General features: G+C 29.9%; 2 pseudogenes; both read right to left on the reverse strand.

Annotated features, from left to right (window-relative positions):
* Window positions 1–364: 364 nt before the first annotated feature.
* Window positions 365–4664, reverse strand: LOC111286914 (cuscuta receptor 1-like; annotated as a pseudogene).
* A 6617-nt stretch (window positions 4665–11281) lies between these two features.
* On the reverse strand, window positions 11282–13842 carry LOC111284111 (cuscuta receptor 1 pseudogene; annotated as a pseudogene).
* Window positions 13843–22231: the final 8389 nt, after the last annotated feature.

The following is a 22231-nucleotide window of genomic DNA, read 5'->3' on the forward strand; positions in this document are numbered from 1 at the left end:
ATGGTGATGTATTTCATTTAAAATTCAAATTCTTACTAATACAATTAGTATTGTTTTTGTTTAAAATCTAATTTTTTAAGCATCAAAGAAAATAAATTGAAAAAGCTTTTTACGATCGATATAAAATCTGGTTAAAACAAATGAAGCCAACCAATACAACTTTAGAAACGTTCTTGGTAGGCCATAGCCAGCAATCTTTGCCTTCACTACAATTTATGCCAGAAATCATTTACTAGAAGCTCAAAACTAAGTCAAAACTAATGAGGAAAAATTTGCCAATTTGAATAATAACTTGGAAAAGATATTACTAATAACTTGTAGATGATGGAGAATAGAGAATTGAATATTTGTGTAGAAAATAAAATCAACAAGACACAAAGCTACAGGCTTCCTTCAAAACAAAACAAATACCAAAAATAGAGTTTCGACAGAGACATAAAGCTCTGTTCAAAGTGCAAAATCCACAACTCTTCCTACAACTATTTTAACAGAACAGTAAGTTAAAAGAAATCCCCCATTTAAAAGATCAAATCACCAAATTTCTTCTGACAACAAAATCAACTTTATCCAAATCTTCATCACCACATTCAAACAAAAGGCAAATCATAAGAGCTCCCATGATACCTAGGCACATCTTCTGAAGATGTATAACTCAAGAAAATTGCCCACAATTGAGTAGCGACAGGTAGTGATGCAACTCTCAATGAAAGAAAACCATGCTTGTCGCCAATATGGATTTATGTATAGAACAACAAAAATTCCTAATAAAACAATTACATATGAAACCAGAAAGCTCACACAAAAAACATGTGTCCATGAAACTACCTTCTCCTTCATCGTCTGTTGTAGGTGGTACTATTGATGGTGAGTCAGTTTTAGAGCAGTTATTTTGCAATGGAGGCCCACAGAGAAGAGGGTTTCCTTCGTAACTCCTTTCATCAAAGGTCCCAAACTGAGCTTTTGGTTCTGGAATACTACCTGACAAGTTGTTGTGTGCCACACTAAAAACCTCTAAAGAGTTCAACTCAACCAGCTGTATAGGGATTCTACCAGTCAAGTTGTTGTAAGAAAGATCCAAACTCTCGATTTGCTTAAGCTTTGAAAATGATGAAGGTATGACTCCGATCAAGTTATTGTGTGATGAGTTTAACGAATGGATTTCACTCAAGTTTCCCAATTCGGGAGGGATTTGCCCTGTTAACTTGTTGCAAGATAAATCAATCCCAGACATGTACTCAAGAATGTCACCACCATATGTGTAGGACATACTCTTTGTTGTAAACTCTATCTCTTCTACCATGTAGCTATGGGGATAAACACGTGAATCAATCAAAATAGATAGATCCTCCATTGTATATCTTATATACCAAGGGTCATCTACAAAAGACTTTTCCTCTTTCATTGCCAGAGTTAAGTTACCCAAACAAGAAGGTATAGGACCAGAAAACATATTTTCAGAAAGATCTATGATGCTCAATGAATACAACTTGCATAATTGAACTGGAATTCCACCGTCTAGATGATTTTCTTTCAAAAGAAGGACGCTTAAAGCAGAAAATGTGCCAATCTATTTTGGAATATCACCGGTCAAATTATTCCCTCTAAGATCTAATGTCACTAATGAAGAGCTATTAAAAGCAAGTGTCAATGGACCATTTAGTATGTTTCTCTTCAGGTGGACATGTCTCAAATATGGTGAATTGAAACAAGAAGGAATAGAGCCAGATAAATTATTTTGAGAAAGCTCCAAAAATTCAAGCTCATACAAGTTGCACAATTCCATTGGAATAGAACCTTCGAAATGATTGTTGGACAAAGCCAATCTCTCCAAAGACGGTACATTCCCTTTCCATCTTGGGAGCTTTCCATTAAAACTGTTATTACTGAGATCAATATCCTCTAGTGATGAATATGAAAAATCAGTAGCAAAGACATCAATATCAGGAATCTCTCCAGCAAAATTATTGCCATCCAAATACAATTTTGACAACTTGCTTGTGTTGATGAACATCATAGGAACAATCTTTCCATTTAGGTTGTTATTTGATAGCCTAAGAATATCTAATGAGCTTCTCATGATCAACTTTTCTGGTACTCTTCCAGACAAATGATTGTCCGATAGGTCTAAAATTGATAAAGTGTTCATGCCACTTAAACAAGGAGGGATATTACCTTCAAAGGCATTCTTAGATAAGAATAACCTTTCCAAATTTGGAAAAGATGAACATATATTTGTCAGAATTTGACCTTGTAATTTGTTATTAGATATGTCAATTACAGACACATTAGGATTAGGAAGTTGCGGTAACAAGAGAGGACCGGTGAAAGAATTGCCCAATAAGAAGAGATTTTCTAATTTTGTGTTATTTTCTAGCAACCATAACGGGACTGTTCCACTGAAATAGTTATAGGAAAGATCAACATATCTCAAGTCATATTGGTAATAAAGGAACTTAAGAGGTTGTAGGCTAAGTCCTTTATCTGTTGTGCACTTTGACAAACTGATGAAATTTAGTTGGAACTTTGGAATTGAAGTATGAAAGGAATCAGGTTCTACTACCATCTTGTTTTCATCACCCAAGAGAAATTTGAGATTTGGAAGGTTTGCAAGGAATGGCATTGAAATTTGAAAATGATTTCTTGAAAGGAAGACGAATCCAAGTGATGAAAGATTTGCTAAAGGAGTCAAATTTCCTGTAAATTGATTGTAGGAGATATCCAACTGAAGAAGAGACGTCAAGTTACCCAAACAATAAGGAAGTATCCCCTCAAGTGCATTCCTACTGATATCCAAACTTTTAAGGTTCCTTAGATCACACCAACCTGAAAATTTTATAAATTCATGGAAGAAATTTTAATTAAATTTTGATTTCCAAAATAGAATATATATAAAAGATATTAGATGAAAGAAATAGAAAAAAGGATTATTGGAAATAGATGTATTCCATGAGTTATATTGGAGAAATTATAGAGTATTTAATTTACCTTGATTAGGTAAGGAACCACTAAATCCACAGTTACTTAAAGACAAAGTTTTAAGAGAAGTGAATACTCCAATGCTTTGCAAAATGTTATTGTCGAGATAGGAACCGCCTAGAAATATTTCCTTCACATTGCTCCGCACATGCAATTCTGAGTAGTCATAGTATAAGAGGTAGTATTCAATGTTAATCAATAAACAACTTCTAATTTACGTCCTTTTCGAATAAATTAATGACTGACCTTGATCCTGAGCAACCATAGTCTTGTTTAAGTAATTCTCTAGTAGATAGAAGGTCTTAACTGATGGGAATGCCTCTACTAATTTTAATAGTAATGGAATGCTTCCATTGGTGAAAACCCCATCTAGATAAAGAACTTTTAACTTTTTCAAACTCTTATATTCTGTAAATGGAAAAAATAAATAAGTGTGAAGTTTTATTTTTGTAGATAAGATCATATGTCCAAGATTTATGCAAGATGAATTTTTAATAGAGAAGAATATTGAAATGTTAACAATTTTTAATATAAATTTTAATTTACGAAACAATCAAGAAGATGAAAATCAAACAAAACTGCAATATGAAAAGGCAAAATTTTTTTAAAGGGAATAAGAATGAGTAGTAGTCTAAAACAGAATGGCAAAAGCAAACAAGCTAATACAAACAAAAAGGGAAATATTTGGTATGCAGCTGCAACACTTCTTAAAGAAAGCAATTATCTAATGCAAATATATATCATATTCTAATTAGTAATCAAATTATAATGAATTTCTTCCTTTAAAACATTGGGCATTAATTTTAATGAGAGCATTTCACCTACAATCATTGTAGTACAATTAAGTAATCACAATTCCAAATTGTGTGAGGTCCAACAAATTTTATATGGAGATCACACTTATAAGTGGTGGATTCTTACTAATTCTTTATTATAATTAGAGAATTGTAGTATTGTAGTAAAAATCATATAATAAATAATTAATTTCTTCCTTTAAAAAATTGAGCATTAAATTTTAATATGCTAAATTTGTGGATCATTAAAACATCTACATCATTATAAACCTCACAAATAAAAATAGAAAATTTATTTAAATCCATACCTTTACAGGCTACAAATTCGGTCAAATCATTATAGCTCATATCCAGTTCCTCTAAGTTGGTAAAAACACCTAAGTCTGGAAAAAAATGTAATAAATAAACTTCATTAAATCATTTGAAAACATGAAATGTGTGTTTTTTTTTTTTTTAAGTATTTATAACAGAGTTAAAATTTTGGTTGAAAAGTAATAATTAATTAGATCATGACTTAAATCAAGCCTTTAGAAATTGGTCAATTTTAACTGTCTCCCAATATCTATAAATAATTTACATAATTTCATCATTAAAGAAAGGAAATAGATGAACTTATTTGTTATATCATCTTGAAACATGAACTAAGATTTTTGTTAACAAAATCAAAATTTTTGGAAAAAAAGTAATTTTACTTTTCATATCTATTGATCCATTTAACTGATTGAAGCTTATAAGCAAATACTTCAAATTTGAAAGCCCGCTAAGCGATGCAAATATGCTGTCATTAAGGAGATTATTTCTCAAATCAAATTCTTCTAAATGGGTCAAGTTCAGCTGTCTCCCACTATCTGCATAAGGTTTGCATAATTTCATCACTAAAAAAAGATTTACATAATATTTAATTATATATAACAACTTAACTAATTGAGCAAATATAAAAGCATAGCTTGTAAGGAATGAAGGCTTTCAATTTTGTAGAAAGATTATATATTCAAGATTTATGCAAGATGAATTTTTAATAGAGAAGAATATTGAATCGTTAAATATTTTTAATATAAATTTTAATATACGAAACAATCAAAAAGATGAAAATCAAACAAAACGGTAACATGAAAAGGCAAAATTTTTTAAACGGTAATAAGAATACGTAGTAATCTAAAACAGAATGACAAAAGGCAAACAAGTCCAACTCTAAGACACAACAAGGTAATACAAACAAAAAGGGAAATATTTGATATGCCGTTGCAACACTTCTTAAAGAAAGCAATTATCTAAGGCAAATATATATCATTTACAAGTCATATTATGTTGTTGGCCGTGGCTAATCAAGATTCATCATCATGGTTGAAAAGTCCGTAGATTTTGTATTTAATTTCATCCAGTTTCAGGGAATAGGCTCTTAAGACAATCTATAAATGTCACCAGCCATATCAGAGTGTAACATTAAATCCTTATTTTTAACTATGAGATGAGATGAAGGATTATCAACAGATTTGAAAAATGTGATAATAGCCACACCTTACGTCTAAAAGAGGTCTGGCACTCAAATCCCATTCCCCATAACTCAGCTAAACATCTAAATGGGAAAGGTAGTGACCAAACTTTTGTTTTTCCAGTTTCTGGCCCTTTCTCTTCCTCTTCCCTTGTTTCCCTACTTTGAAAATTCTTTCCAGAAGTTTATTCTTTTCTTCTCTTTTGTTTATAATGCCTTAGTTGCAAATTCCTTAAGGAGAAATGCTCACTTATAATCCACTTACATTATTGTAATAAGTTTACACTGCTTCTAACTTTCTATGTGGTTTATCTTTTACTAAGTTTCTGTTTGTTCTAATAATCTAAGTCTTGCACATCAATGAATTTTAATTTGCTCAGTCCTTATTCTTAAATGTCTGATATAGGATTATTCACTAAATAGGAAAAACCGTGATGATGGTCAGACCTTACATCCAATAGCACTCAAAATCTCCTCTCTCCTAAATTATCAAAAGGCTAATTGGGAAACATGCAAATTATTTGAGTTTCCAATTTTGGTCCCTTCTCTTTCTCCTCTTATGTCCCCTTCTCTTTAAAATTTTAATCTTTGTTTTGTCATATAAAATAATTCTATTCCCAACTCCTTAATCGGAAATAGTTTCCCAATCCACTTGTAATTGTTACATTAGTGTATCAAGTGTAAACCACTATGTAACATTCTGCTTGTTTACTTGTTTTACCATTGTATATCTTCTAGCTGTTCTGATATTTGTAACATTTTAATGAAAGAAATTGCCATTTTATGGTAACTAACTATTGAAGTTTTTATGATGTTGTTAATCAATTTCAAATATAGCAAGCATTAAACCTGAACACTTATATAGAAGGGAGTTCAGTCAATCATTGGTAGACCAGATTAAGTTGCTTGTCTCCATGGTCTATTTATATTTTACTGAATATGGTTAAGGCCAAATATCATTTTAGGTTAAGAGGGGTTTGTAAGGAAGAACAAAAGTAGAGAAAGAGTGGATACTTCTCAAATGAGACTAACACATACTAACCTTATAATTATCTGTTAAGGAATCTTGAAATATTAATGTTAAATTTTGTTATCTGAGCATAGAAGGCCAACATACTGCAAATGGGTTAGAAATGTATATTTGTGACCAACTTCATATTCATATGAATGTATGGGTGCGTGACAAATCTCAATGGGTCAAGCTAGCATTCATCCTTGTCTTAATTTGTTGTAATAATGTTTTTAAGAGTTAGTCAATGTTCCTTTTTGCAAAATGTTTCTTGAGTTAAATCAATTGTTTATGCAATCATAAGCGACATTTAACCGATATAAGATTCAAATTTTAGTACCTACAAGTTCTTTCTCTATTTTTAGGCTACAGGTTTTTTTTTTTTTTTGTACAAAAAAATGTTTGTTGAGATGCATGACATTTTAATTATATATATATATTTTCAAATATTCATTTTGAAATGAATTCACAAAAGTCTTCCCTGTGCTTGCAGGATATAGAGCAACTTTTGAATTTCATCGGCATCAAGAGCTTAGGACCGCGACGTGTGCTCGCAAATTTGAAGGAGCTTATGAGGACTGTCCAATCTTCAGAATTTATGAATTCATGAATTTTGATTTACTAAGGTAAACTTAATTAGTTAATTACAGTGTAAATGGACAACTTATAATTCTTCACACACAACCCGGGTGCAAATTTTTGACCAAGCACCTTTCATAAAGCCTTAAAAAAGAATCGCAGTTTGGTTGTTACAAAATCAAGCCTAGAGTTGATTTCTAAGGAGCAGATTGTTTGATGTTACAGTAAAAATTCAGGTTCGGATGGTTCCCTTTCTAGATTTGTTTTAATATATGTTTTTTTGGTGAGAATATAAGTTGAGAAGATAGGGAAATTAGATTGTTGTGTATAAATGTTACATGACAAAGAAGTTCTAAAAACCGAACTAAACTTTGCAAGATAAACCTTTTGGTATAAAAAAGATAGTTTAATGTCTAATCGAATTTCATTGGAGTTGGATTTTAAGGGTCAGGTTTTACTTGATTTGATCTGGATTTTTTTTTTTGGGCAACAATGGATTATTTTTACGGTAATAAATATTTTTTATTTAAATTTAAAATTCAAATCTTTTAGAACATATTAAAATTATTAATTTAAAAATAATTTTTAATATTTTTAAACAGTAAAAATGATTGATTTGGATATAAATAGATGGGTCAGATGGATCCTAAACTTAAAAGTAAATTTGTCATTTTAAAATACGATACAACAAAAAGATGTAAAAATAATATAATTTAAATTTTTTTAAAAAATTATAAATAAATTTAATAAAATTAAAAAATTAAATTTTATGTTTTCGTAAAACTGTAATATGTTATATTCATATAAAATACGATATGAATATAATATTTTACATAATATAATAACATGAATTATCAATTCTACTTAAAAATATCAATAGAATTTTATTTTATTTGATCCAACTTATTCATGCACAACTCTATTTGTAAGAGAATGTTATATTTGTAAAAAATAGCCTCTTTTCGTAAGGTGTTGTTATTTTTGTAAAAAATGGATCAAATCGATTGTATTGAGAAGAGGAAAGGCTAGAATACCACGGAAACCCAAATCTTTTGGAATGTTCAACTCAATATTCATCACTTACCTGAGTTTGGTTCTCAAAACCATCTCTTGGAAAGTGCCACTGTTGGATTTTGCAAACTCCCCTCTTCCCCAATTCCATTCCAATCGACCCAGCAATTGACTAAGGGTCTGCAAAACTTAGCTGAGAGAGCTGAGACACCATCACGCAAGCCTCGCAACTGAAAACACAGATCACAACTTTAAGTTGTTATCATTACATTATTCTTTTGCAGTAGTTTGTTCGGCTTAGGACCTGTCGATGTTGGTGGATATCCACGTTGCAACACCATATATACAGGCATTTCAGGTTAAATGATTTCCAAATCCTGTAACATACATGTAATGACCATATTATTCTCAACTGAATTCTCTTTTACCAACTGGACAACATAAAAAGAATATCAATAACATAACTGGCTTTTCCTTTTTCCCTTTTCTTTTAACCAACAGAAAAAAGAACATAAGACATGAGTTGAACTTCAACCCAATTTAAAATTCATAGACTACAAGAATAGCATACAGTGTTGGTAAAGTTCATACCGCCTACTTTCAACTACGGTCAATAATTAAAAAATTATTATTATTATTACAAAGCACAATTACCCTAAGCTAAACGGTAGAGGGACCAAGATAAATGCCAGCCAGCTTATCAACAATCATTTACATTGATACCAAACAAAAAAAAATAAAAACAGACCCTGAAAAAGGATAAAGGAAGAAAGTAATAATTCATCATTGACGATCAAGCACACATAACAAAGGCTAAAAGGTTTAGAATAAACACAGCCACAGGTGGTAAGCTCACTCTTCTCTCATTTTATATTCTACCTCAATCCTCTAAGCGGCTTTGCCTCTATCACCTCAATTTTTTAGAAGGTTTTAGAAAATAACCTTGCCATTCTAAGCAAACAAAATAATTGAGTTCTCTATTTAGCTTAGTTCCCACATAAGGAGAGCAAATGTTGGAAGACTTCAGTTAGCACGGCTAAGTAATACTTCACCATAAGATTTTAATTCCGGGAAGCGCTACATGGATTTTATCACTTCTAAATCCAGGGAGGGAAGGACAGGGAATTCAGAGAGCCACATTATAATTTGATATTCTACTTGCAATAAGCCTTTTATCCTAGTATCATGGTACCACTTTGGTATTGGATCCTCCAGGAAAACCAAAGGTAAACCTTGACGATAAGAAAATAATTAATGATACCAAAATAGATTGATGCCTTAAATGGGAAAAAGGATCCAGTGAAGTAGGCGTGGATGAGGGGTATTATAGTAATTTTGATTAAATATAATAAGGAGTATTTTTGTAATTATAATAGCATGACATAATAGTAATTTTGGTATTTCTGTAATTATGGTAGAAGGGCATTGTCATAATTTTGACTAATTATAAGAAAAAAGGTATTTTCTTAATTATAATGTAAAAGCATTATAATAAATTTAGATACATATCAAAATCACATCAAATAAACAAAGTGGTGTTATAACAATTTCTACGGGAATTATTTTAATATGTTATTTAACATTTAATAAGAATTTAATAGGGTTATTATAGTGAATTTAAAACAAAATTTCACATGTCAAATTTTTATTAAGCAACGGCCAAGGTATTTTAGTAATTTAGAATGTAGTTAATTTTATATGATGTTAAAATTTCATATGTAATTTAATAATGATATTATAGTAATTTTTAAATAAAATATCACATGTCAAATTTTTATAAACCAATTGTAATGATATTTTAGTACTTTAATATGTGATTAATTTTATGTTATGTTAAAAATTAATATATAATTTAATAGATGTGTTATAGTAATTTTGAAACAAAATACCACATGTTAACTTCTTATGAAGTACTCATAAAAGCATTTCCATTTGAAAGGCATTATAGTAATTTTTTGCCATTTGTGGTAGGAGTATTTTTGTAATTTTATTAAGAACCATACTTTAATAATTTTAGTCAATTATACTATGAGTGGTATTTTTGTAATTATTGTAAGAGAGTATTATAATAATTTTAATTAATTATAAAAAGATAAGTATTTTTGTAATTATGATATAAATGTATTATAGTAAATTTAGATACATATCGATATCATATCAAAAAAACAAAGGGTTGTTATACTAATTATCAAAAAGATTATTTTAATATATGTTATTAATTTTGAAACAAAGTATCACATGTCAACTTTCTATTAAGCATTCATAAAAACATTTTTGTAATTACGGTGAAAGAGTATTATAGTAATTTTGATCAATTATGAGAAATGTATTTTTATAATTATGTCAGGAAGGTATTATAGTAATTTGAGTCAATAATAAGAGAATTGGTATTTTTGTAATTTAATAATAAAAAGAACATTTTTATAATTATGGTACGAGGATATTATAATAAATAATTATAAGAGAATATGTATTTTTTTTATTATGGTATGAGAGTATAATAATTAATTTAAGAGAAGAATTTTCTATAATTATGATATGGAGTATTATAGTAAATAATTATAAAAGAAAAAGATATTTTTTAATTATGGTATGAAGGCAAAATAATCAATTTGGTTATATGTCAAATTCTTATCAAACCAAGAGAGGGGTAGTTTGATCATTTTTTAGGGGTTTATTTTCAATATATGAATAGATTTTTAAGTTAAATATAAAAAACTAAATATTTTAATTTTAAAATTTTTTAATAATTTAAATTATAAATTTATTAATTAATTTGATATTTACTTTTAATCTTATAAGTTTTAAATAATGACATGTGATTAATAAATAGCATATCATATTAATTAAAAAAATTATAATTCAAATATCCAATTAAAATTTTTTTAAATCAAATCACATAAAACATTTTAATCTTCCTCTTTTACTACTAAATTATTTTCATTAAAAATTAAAATAAGACTTTTGTAAAAAAAACACATCAAAATTATCAAATCAATGTGAAAGAATATATTTTTAAAATTATCTAAAAATAAATCCAATTAAAATTTTGAAAATATTTTTGATTATTTTAAAAGAATAAAATAAAATAAGTTTAAATTATATTCTTTGTTAATAAATAAATAAATGTATTTTCACTAAATTTAATGGTAAAAGTTTTACATTTAACAAATTTTAAGTTATAAAAAAAAGTAGTACTGTAAATAAAAATTAACCATGCAAAGCATGAATTCAGAAATTTTAATTATTTTTTAAAAATTTTTATAGTAATAATCAAGTATTATATCATATAATTAATTAAATAATTAATTATTACATCATAATCAAATTACAATCATAAAATAATTAATTAACAAACTACACTAAGTCCTTGGCCCAGTAGCTAACACCCTATATTTATTATTGCTTTGAAAGATTATGCATTTAATTTATTTATTTGATGGGATTTTCTTGCGTATGAGATATATCAACTTATTATTATTATTTTTATTTTGGAATATTTTGTAACCCTATAAAAAAATAAATGCATTTTGCGATCATTTTCATCGATCAATGCTGAATTGGCTCATTTTGTAAAGTAATACTAATTTCCAAAAGACAGTGCTTCCTTCCAAACAAAACAAATACCAAAAACAGAGTTCCAACGGAGACAAAAAGCTCTGTTGAAAGTGCAAAATCATCAAAGTACTCTTTCTAAGCAATCTGAGTAACCAAATCCACAACTCTTTCTACAACCATTTTAACAGAATAATCAGCTAAAAGAAATCCCTCATTTAAAAGATCAAATCACCAAATTTCTTTTGACAACAAAAATAAACTTTTTCCAAATCTTCACTACAATCAAACTAAGGGCAAATCATAAGATCTCCTATGACACCTAAACACATCTTTTGAAGATGTATAACTCAAGAAAATTGCCTGCAACTGAGTAGCGACAAGTTGTGATGCAACTCTCAATGAAAGAAAACCATGCTTGTCGCCAATATGGATTTATGTATAGAACAACAAAAATTACCAATAAAACAATCACATATGAAACCAGAAAGCTCACACAAAAAACATATGTGTCCATGAAACTACCTTCTCCTTCATCATCTGCTGTAGTTGGTACTATTGTTGGTGAGTCAGTTTTAGAGCAGTTATTTTGCAGTGGAGGCCCACAAAGAAGAGGGTTTCCCTCGTAACTGCTTTCATCAAAGGTCCCAAACTGAGCTTTTGGTTCTGGAGTACTACCTGACAAGTTATTGTGTGCCACACTGAAAACCTCTAGAAAGTTCAACTCAACCAACTGTATAGGGATTCCCCCACTCAAGTTGTTGTAAGAAAGGTCCAAACTCTCAATTTGCTTAAGTTGTGAAAATGATGAAGGTATAACTCCGACTAAGTTATTGTGTGATAAGTTTAACGAACAGATTTCACTCAGGTTTCCCAGTTCCACTGGGATTTGCCCAGTTAACCTGTTACAAGATAAATCAATTCCAGACATATACTTAAGAATGTCACCACCGTATGAGTAGGACACACTCTTTGTTGTAAACTCTATCCATTCTTCCATGCAGCTATGAGGACGAATATGTGATAAATCAAACCAAATGTCTATTGGTACTAGTGGATCCTGTATTCGATTTGATATAGACGAATAATCATCTATGAGAGACTTCTCCTCTTTCATTGCCAGAGTTAAATTGCCCAAACAAGAAGGTATAGGACCAGAAAACATATTTCCAGAAAGATCTATGATGCTCAATGAATACAACTTGCATAATTGAACTGGAATTTCACCGTTTAAATGATTATCTTTCAAAAGAAGGACGCTTAAAGTAGAAAATGTGCCAATCCTTTTTGGAATATTACCGGTCAAATTATTCCCTCTAAGATCTAATGTCACTAATGTAGAGCTATCAAAAACAAGTGTCAATGGACCACTTAGTCTGTTTCTCTTCATGTGGACATGTCTCAAATATGGTGGATTGAAACAAGAAGGAATAGAGCCAGATAAATTGTTTTCAGAAAGCTCCAAAAATTCAAGCTCATACAAGTTGCACAATTCCATTGGAATAGAACCTTCGAAATGATTGTTGGACAAAGCCAATCTCTTCAAATGCGGTACATTCCCTATCCATCTTGGGAGCTTTCCATTAAAACTGTTATTACTGAGATCAATATCCTCTAGTGATGAATATGACAAATCAGAAGCAGAGACATCAATATCAGGAATCTCTCCGGTAAAATTATTGCCATCCAAATACAAATTTGACAACTTGCTTGTGTTGAACATCATAGGAACAATCTTTCCACTTAGGTTGTTATTTGATAGCCTAAGAATATCTAATGAACTTCCCATGATCAACTCTTCTGGTAATCTTCCAGACAAATGATTGTCCGATAGGTCTAAAAATGATAAAGTGTCCATGCTACTTAAACAAGGAGGGATATTACCTTCAAAGGCATTCTTAGATAACAATAACCATTCCAAATTTGGAAAAGTTGAACATATATTTGTCGGAATTTGGCCTTGCAATTTGTTATTAGATATGTCAATTACAGACACTTTAGGATTAGGAAGTTGTGGTAACAAGAGAGGACCGGTGAAAGAATTGCCCAACAAGAAGAGATTTTCTAATTTTGTGTTATTTTCTAACAACCATAACGGGACTGTTTCACTGAAATAGTTATAGGAAAGATCAACATATCTCAAGTCATATTGGTAATAAAGGAACTTAGGAGGTTGTAGGCTAAGTCCTTTATCTGTTGTACACTTTGACAAGCTGAAAACATTTAGTTGAAACTTTGGAATTGAAGTATGAAAGGAATTAGGTTCCATTACTATATTGTTTTCATCAGCCAAGAGAAACTTGAGATTTGGAAGGTTTGCAAGTGATAGGAATGGCATTGAAATTTGACAACGATTTCTTGAAAGGGTGACAGATCTAAGTGATGAAAGATTTGCTAAATGAGTCAAATTTCCAGTAAATTGATTGTCGGAGATATCTAACTCAAGAAGAGATGTCAAGTTACCCAAACAATAAGGAAGTATCCCCTCAAATGCATTCTCTTTGATGTCCAACTTTTCAAGGTTCTTTAAATCACACCAACCTGAAAATTTTATAAATTCATGGAAGAAATTCTAATTAAATTTTAATTTCCATGTCAAATTATATAGGAGATATTAGATAAAAGAAATAGAATAAAGGATTATTAGAAAGAGATGTATTCTGTAAGTTATATTGGAGAAATTATGGAGTCTTTAATTTACCTTGATTAGGCAAGGAACCCATGAGTCCACAGCCAGATAAAGACAAAGTTTTAAGAGAAGTGAATACTCCAATGCTTTGCAAAATGTTGTTGTTGAGATAAGAACCGTCTAGAAATATTTCCTCCACATTGCTCCACACATGCAATTCTGAGTAATCATAGCATGGAGGCATTATTAGATGTTAATCAACAAACATCTACTAATTTTTAGTCCTTTTGGAATAAATTAATGACTTACCTTGATCTTGAGTAGTCATAGTCTTGTTTAAGTAATTCCCTAGTAGAACGAAGGTCTTAACCGATGGGAATGCCTCTACTAATTTTAGTAGTAATGGAATGCTTCCATTGGTGAAAACCCCATTTAGATAAAGAACTTTTAACTTTTTCAAACTCTTATATTCTGTAAATGGAAAAAATAAACAAGTGTAAATTTTTATTTTTGTAGATAAGATTATATATCCAAGATTTATGCGAGATGAATTTTTAATAGAGAAGAATATTGAAACGGTAACAATTTTTAATATAAATTTTAATATACAAAACAATCAAGAAGATGAAAATCAAACAAAACTATAACATGAAAAGGCAAAATTTTTTTAAAGGGAATAAGAATGAGCAGTAGTCTAAAACAGAATGGCAAAAAGCAAACAAGTCCAACTCTAAAACACAACAAGCTAATACAAATAAAAATGGAAATATTTGGTATGCAACTGCAACACTTCTTAAAAAATGCAATTACCTAATGCAAATATATGTCATTTCTAATTAGTAATCAAATTATAATGTATTTCTTCCTTTAAAAAATTAGGTTTAATGAGAGCATTTCACCTACAATTATTGTAATACAATTAAGTAATCACAATTCAAAATTGTGTGAGGTCTAACAAAATTTTATGTGGAGGTCACACTTATAAATGGTGGATTCTTATGTAATTCTTTATTATAATTAGAGAATTGTAATATTGTAGTAAAAAGTATATAATAAATAATTAATTTCTTTCTTTAAAAAATTAAGCATTAAATTTTAATATGCTAAATTTGTTGTTCATTAAAACATCTACACCATTATAAACCTCACAAATAAAAATAAAAAAATTTATTGAAATCCATACCTTTACAGGCCACAAATTCATTCAAATCATTATCGCTCATAACCAGTTCCTCTATGTTGGTAAAAGCACCTAAGTCTGAAAAAAAAAAGTAATATATAAATTTCATTAAATCATCTCAAAACACGAAATGTGTTTTTTTTTTTTTAAAGTATTTATAACAGAGTTAAAATTTTGGTTGAAAAGTAATAATTAATTAGATTATGACTTAAATCAAGCTTTTAGAAATTGGTCAATTTTAACTGTCTCCTAGTATCTATAAATAATTTACATAATTTCATCATTAAAGAAAAGAGACAGATAAACTTATTTGTTATATTATCTTGAAACATGAATTAAGATTTTTGTTAACAAATTCAAAATTTTTGCAAAAAAAGTAATTTTACCTTTCATATCTATTGATCCATTTAACTGATTGGAGCTTATATCCAAATACTTCAAATTTGAAAGCCCGCTAAGTGATGCAAATATGCTGTCCTTAATGAGATTATCACTCAAATCAAATTCTTCTAAATGGGTTAAGTTCAGCTGTCTCCCACTATCTACATAAGGTTTACATAATTTCATCACTAAAAAAAGATTTACATAATATTTAATTATATATAACAACTTAACTAATTGAACAAATATAAATGCATACCTTGTGAGGATTGAAGGCTTTCAATTTTGTTGGAGTGTAAATACAACTCCTTCAAATTCTTTAAATTATTCAATTCTATGTCCAAGTTCAATTCAAATAATCATTATGTTAGCCTGGTTACTCAAATAATCTTTTACTGAATATTTTTAATGACTTTACAATGAAATAAACGGCAAAACAAATCTAAAGCTTTAAATGAAGAGGAAAAATCCCCAAATGTGATATGAGATTTTACCTATTTGATGAGCAAAAGGGTTCTAAAATAGAATTAAAAAAAAAAAAAAAAAGGGAGTTGTAATAGCTTTACCTTTAATATCTATTGAGCCTTGCAATTGGTTGTTCCCCATATGCAGGGACTTTAGACTTGGAAGGCCAGAAAGGATTGCAAAAGTGTCGTTCTTGAAGAGATTATTACTTAAATCAAGAACCTCCAAATTGGTCATCCTTAGTTTTATCTCCTTTCCTGTAGAAGAATATTTCTATTATATGCTACTGTTAATGGGAAATTTTATACATTGATCACATAATTAAGAACTTAGTTGAGTGAATTGAAATATATATTTTTACCTTGCTTTGATGGTTAGGAGCTTTCAATTTTATTGTAGCTTAAATCTAAGTTATCCAAATTTATCAAATTATTCAATCGTATTCCATACCAAAGAGCAATTAATATTATGTATAAAAGCAAATGTTATGCAACACCTTTTCCTGAAACAACAATTGATTTGAATGTAAAAGAAAGGTAAAGCAAGTTTACCATGAATATGAATGGTTCCTTCCAAGTGATTTGCACTCAAATTTAAAGTCCTTAAAGATAAAGACCATTCATATGAAACAATATGTTATTTTTCGAAGAGTTGTACCTTAAATTAAGAGTTTCCAACTTACTAAGTCTTGAAAGCCATTGAAAACCTATAATGAAGACAGATTAATATTTTAATTACTGTTTATCATTCATAATCATTATTAGATTAATTTAATTCCACCGTTTGCATGACTGGATCCAGGTGAACAAGTTTCCTGCTAGATATAAATCCTTGAGAGATAAAAGCTGACTCAAAGATAATAAAATTGTATCATTGAAGTAATTGTCACTTAAATCAAGGATCTCAAATTTAGCTTCGCAAAACCTACAAGAGAGTTCTTTTAAATATATAATAAGGACTTAGTGGCTTTTCATCAATAAAACAATAATAGAATTAAATATGAAATTGTAAAAATGAAAAAGTTATGAATGAATTTTCATATTGCAAATTAGCAATGAAAGGGCAAAAGGGACCTTCATTTTCAGCAAAACCAGCGATTCTATTCCCTGATAAATCAAGACGCTTCAGTTCTTTGAAAGGGAGAAACAAAGAGGCATTGAGATACCATCTTTCATCGTCGGACCATCTTGTTTGATAAAGAGAGAGTCCTATGACTCGCCTGGAGGAGGAGGAGGAGGTGTTGCATTCGACCCTTTCCCATTGGCAGCAATCTGAACCCTTGACCTCCTCCACCCAGCTGTTCAGATCATTATAATGGTTGAAGAAAGGTTTGAGTTGCAAGAGAGCAATCCTCTCATCCTCCCAACACGCATCAGTGCTATACCATCTGCATCCTTCTAACAACAACAACAACACACTCAACCACAACCATTTGGGTTCCATCATCTCTTTTTCTTTATATATGATCTCTATATTTTCAATTCTCTCTCAACTGCTACTTCTAAATATATAATAATAAGCCTTGCATCGAGCTTAATATATATAGACAATCGAGGAGTTTGGCAATAATAGCCATCCCTATAAAATGGCTTTTGAATATAAATTGATTAAAATTTGTCTACAGAATATTTTGTTAAATATTTTAATTTGGTTTATTATTTTTTATTCAAAAACAATATATATTGACAGTGCAGTAAGGAAATCAAGTCAAGGAAACGTTGGCAAGTCAAGGTCCTCGTTTACACTCTGTTTTGTAGGAAAGAAAGAAAAGGGAAAGGAAAAGAAAATTCCCTCTTCCTTTCCTTCTTACCAAAAGGAGTGTTAGTCTCTTTCTTTTTCTCCTATCGGTGGTGAATTCTACTGTTCTTGGAATTGAAACTTGAATAAATTAGTCACTAAAATCACTCTCTCTTGAAAGTGGCTGACATAATTTAGAAAAAATTTTGCAATGAGACAAGTGCGTGCCTTTACGTGAAAAATCAAGCAATAGACTTTTATTTTCCACAAATTAAAACTTTGTTCATGCTATATATAGATATATATATATATATAAGGTTTTGTCTCAATAATAAGAAAGAGGGATTGGAAGCATTAGATTTTATGATCAAATCTCATTGTATATATGTTGGATTTAATTTAAAATTTCTATAAATATACTAATTTTCTATTATTTAATTGTTTTGATTATTATTATTTTTTGTATCGATGATCAATCTTGATAAAAAATCATTCATTTCACAATCGTTCTCTTAGTTGTATAGTTGGAGTACTTGTTAAACCCAACTACTTTTTAGGTTATTGGTCAAAAGACTTGGATCCAGTCCTAAATATGATTTTTGAAACTTGAGTTCAACTTGAGAATTTTATTATATTAATAAATAATATATTTTAATTAAATTTTAATTTTAAAATATTAATATAAAATATTATTAACATTTTAATAACAAATTTAATTGAAATAAGTAAATTAGTTTGGGAACATTTCACTTATAATTTTTTTATTACAATATTATAATTATTTAATTATATTAAAAAATTATATATGGATTCATCACTTATATGTGTGTGCTTTATATAATATTTTGATAAATCTCACATAATTTTAAATTATGATTAGTTACATAATGATTGTAAATGACACTATTGATTTTTTTTTTTTTCATTTTGTAATTAATACTTTAGCCCGTAGTGTGGCTTTTTCATGAAATTGTGGAGTTTGGGTTAAAAATTCTTTCAACGTTTTCCATGTGACTTCCTGTTACATTCTATTTCTTCTTGGAAAGAAGAAACTTTTATTGCGAGTTCCATTTGGTTTCTATTTTTTTAAAGGCATTTCATATCTACTTTTAAATCTATGAAATTATAACATCAGATATTGCATTGTTTGAAAGGATCGTCGTATTGGCATCAACTTTTAAATTCACATTGTCTTCATATCCACGTTATTTAATTGAAATATATATTTGGATTCTTAAAGTATATGTATGAATATAAAATGTTGTGATTTGTCTACGAGTTTTTCATTTTCTTTTCTGATTTCTTTGTAAATGATTAATAAAATAGTAACAAACAATCAATAATATTGTTGGGAAAAAACAACACCCACGCGCAGCAACCACACAAAATAACAAGCTCAAATCAAGAATAAAAACACACAAATATATTTGGTTCAGCCCAACTCAAAATGACCTACTCCAAATCTAATTCACTATCAAATAAATCTTTACAATTGTGAGACTTTTAGAATGAGAAAAGTCTCCTAAAACTCCTTACTCAAAACTTAACCCAAAACTCAATTACACCCTTTTAATAGCCTACTCACTTAGCTATTCTCTTGGTGTCTAACTCTCTGGGGTTACCAAACTAAAACCAAAACATCTTATTTATAAGGGTAAAACCCTTTATACCTTTACTAAACTCCCGATGTGGGATACAAGACAAAATCAAACTCACTTAACTTTCAATGTGGGATTCTGAGATTCAAGGCAAATCCCAACAAATCCTCCCTTGACTTGAATCTCTAAACACTTCAACAGTATCTGCAAAGCTAACATGCTTACCTTTTTTCTTTTCTTTCATCACAGGTATTCCAGCAACTGAGCCTCCATCAAACATGTACAAGTGATTGACCCTATTCCCTTGTAGAATCACACTACCATTCTTATACACTTTCAACCATTCATTACTACCATAATATGTGTACCCCCGAGAAGCTAACTCACCCAAAGCAATCAAATTGTAGTGACAATTTGGTACATACCTTACATGACGAAGTGTCCTAATAACACCATTGTGAGATCTAAGGCGAACACTCCCAATACCTTGAATCTGCACCTTTTCTTTGTTAGCAACCACAATATCTCCATACTTTTCATTCTCATCCAATTCCACAAAACAATTCCTATCATTGCAAACATGAACTGTAGCAGCTGAATCTAAAACCCAACCTTTATCACTTTTCAAAGTCTGGGTCTCATCTACACAAGTTGTCAAAACAACATCATCATCATCAGACAAGACAGCAGCAGTATCACTCTTTTCTTCATCTGATTTCTTCTCATTATTCGCCCTTTTGAAAGCAGCCATATCCCTTCTCAGCTTCCTGCAGCGCACTTGGATATGTTCATTCTCACCACAATAATAACATTCTACATCACTGTAATCTCTGTCTCTTGACTTAGATCTCCATCTTGATCCATCAATCCTCTTTTGAGTCCTCCCTCGATCAAAACCCTCTACAGCTAGTGTACTCCCCCCAGGTGATGAGTTCTGAGCTCCCATAAACCTTTCATTCTCACGCAACAGGGTAGTCACATCATCCAACTTCAAAGTAGACCTGCCTACTAACACAGTCTGAACTAAAGGCCTATAAGACTTGGGTAAAGATGACAGCAAAATTAAAGCCTTCTCTTCATCTTTTAACTCATCAACAGAAATCGCTAGCAATTGAGAAACCAATCTATTAAACTCATTCAGATGATTATGAAGACTCATACCTTCTTCCATCTTCAGAGAATACAGATCCATCTTCAAACATAATCTATTAGTCAATGACTTCGAAGCATAAATACCTTCAAGCTTATCCCACAAACTCTTCGGAGTACTCTCAGTCAACACACTGTATTTTACCTCTGGAGCTAGCGCCAATCTAATAGTACTAACAACTTTCTTCTGAATCCTATTCCAATTAGTATCAGACATCCCCTCAAGCTTACTACTCTCTAATGCCTGATCCAACCCTTGTTGTACTAACAGATCTTGAATCGTACTTTGCCATAACATAAAATTACTCTTTCCATCAAATAACGGAATCTCAAACTTAGGCATAGACATACCAGACATACCTTCTTCAGACATCTTCAAACACTGCTTCACAATCTCTTGGACCCACGAACTTTAAACCTCAAACCTGGAACCTCGCTCTGATACCACTTGTTGGGAAAAAACAACACCCACGCGCAGCAACCACACAAAATAACAAGCTCAAATCAAGAATAAAAACACACAAATATATTTGGTTCAGCCCAACTCAAAATGGCCTACGCCAAATCTAATTCACTATCAAATAAATCTTTACAATTGTGAGACTTTTAGAATGAGAAAAGTCTCCTAAAACTCCTTACTCAAAACTTAACCCAAAACTCAATTACACCCTTTTAATAGCCTACTCACTTAGCTATTCTCTTGGTGTCTAACTCTCTGGGGTTACCAAACTAAAACCAAAACATCTTATTTATAAGGGTAAAACCCTTTATACCTTTACTAAACTCCCGATGTGGGATACAAGACAAAATCAAACTCACTTAACTTTCAATGTGGGATTCTGAGATTCAAGGCAAATCCCAACAAATATGATATTAAATTTCATAAATTTAACAGTAAAATTTTACATAAGCTATTAATAAAGGATAAAAAAAAATTATACTTTCATATATCAATAGAATGAAGCTTTCGCTTTGCATGAGATATATATATATATATTTAAAATTATTTATAAAAAATAATTTTAAATTGAATAATATGATAAATAATAATACTTAAAAGATGCTTTTTTATTTAATTTTTAATTTTTCAACATACTTACTTTAATATCAAATTGCACTTTTGGCTTTTATACATGAAAAAATGAATTCAAAAGAGTGTAAAAAAAGTAAAATACAAAAAAAAAAAAAACTAAGTAAAAAAAGAAACTATTGGTCTTTTAAAAGCAACTGCAATGTTGGTTGTTGGCCAAACCCAAAAGAAAGTTATTGAGAAATCAACTTCAACTTGCTTGACACTTCATATAATTTATAGTTATATCTTCACCATTAGTTTTACTTTAGCGTGAATAACGTTTTAATTTGTGGAAAATAAAAAGTCTTGTGCTTCGTTTTACACACAATGGCATGTACTTTATCTCATTGCAAAATTTTTCTAAAGCATGTCAGCCACTTTTAAGAAAGTGTGATTTTAGTAATAAATTAATTTATTCGAGTTTCAATTCCTAGAATTTACCATCGATGAGAGAACATAGTGAAAGACACCAACACTCCTTTCAGGTAAAAAGGAAAGGAAACCAAGCAGAGTCTACGCAAAAGATCTTGACTTGCTAAAGTTTTTAAAGTCTAGTTCAGATTGATTGTGCTATTATATTGTAAAATAATTTATTTTTAAATTT

This window comes from Durio zibethinus, chromosome 27, assembly GCF_047325235.1.
Source record: "Durio zibethinus cultivar Kanyao isolate XHJ-2024 chromosome 27, ASM4732523v1, whole genome shotgun sequence".
Lineage (NCBI taxonomy): Eukaryota > Viridiplantae > Streptophyta > Magnoliopsida > Malvales > Malvaceae > Durio > Durio zibethinus.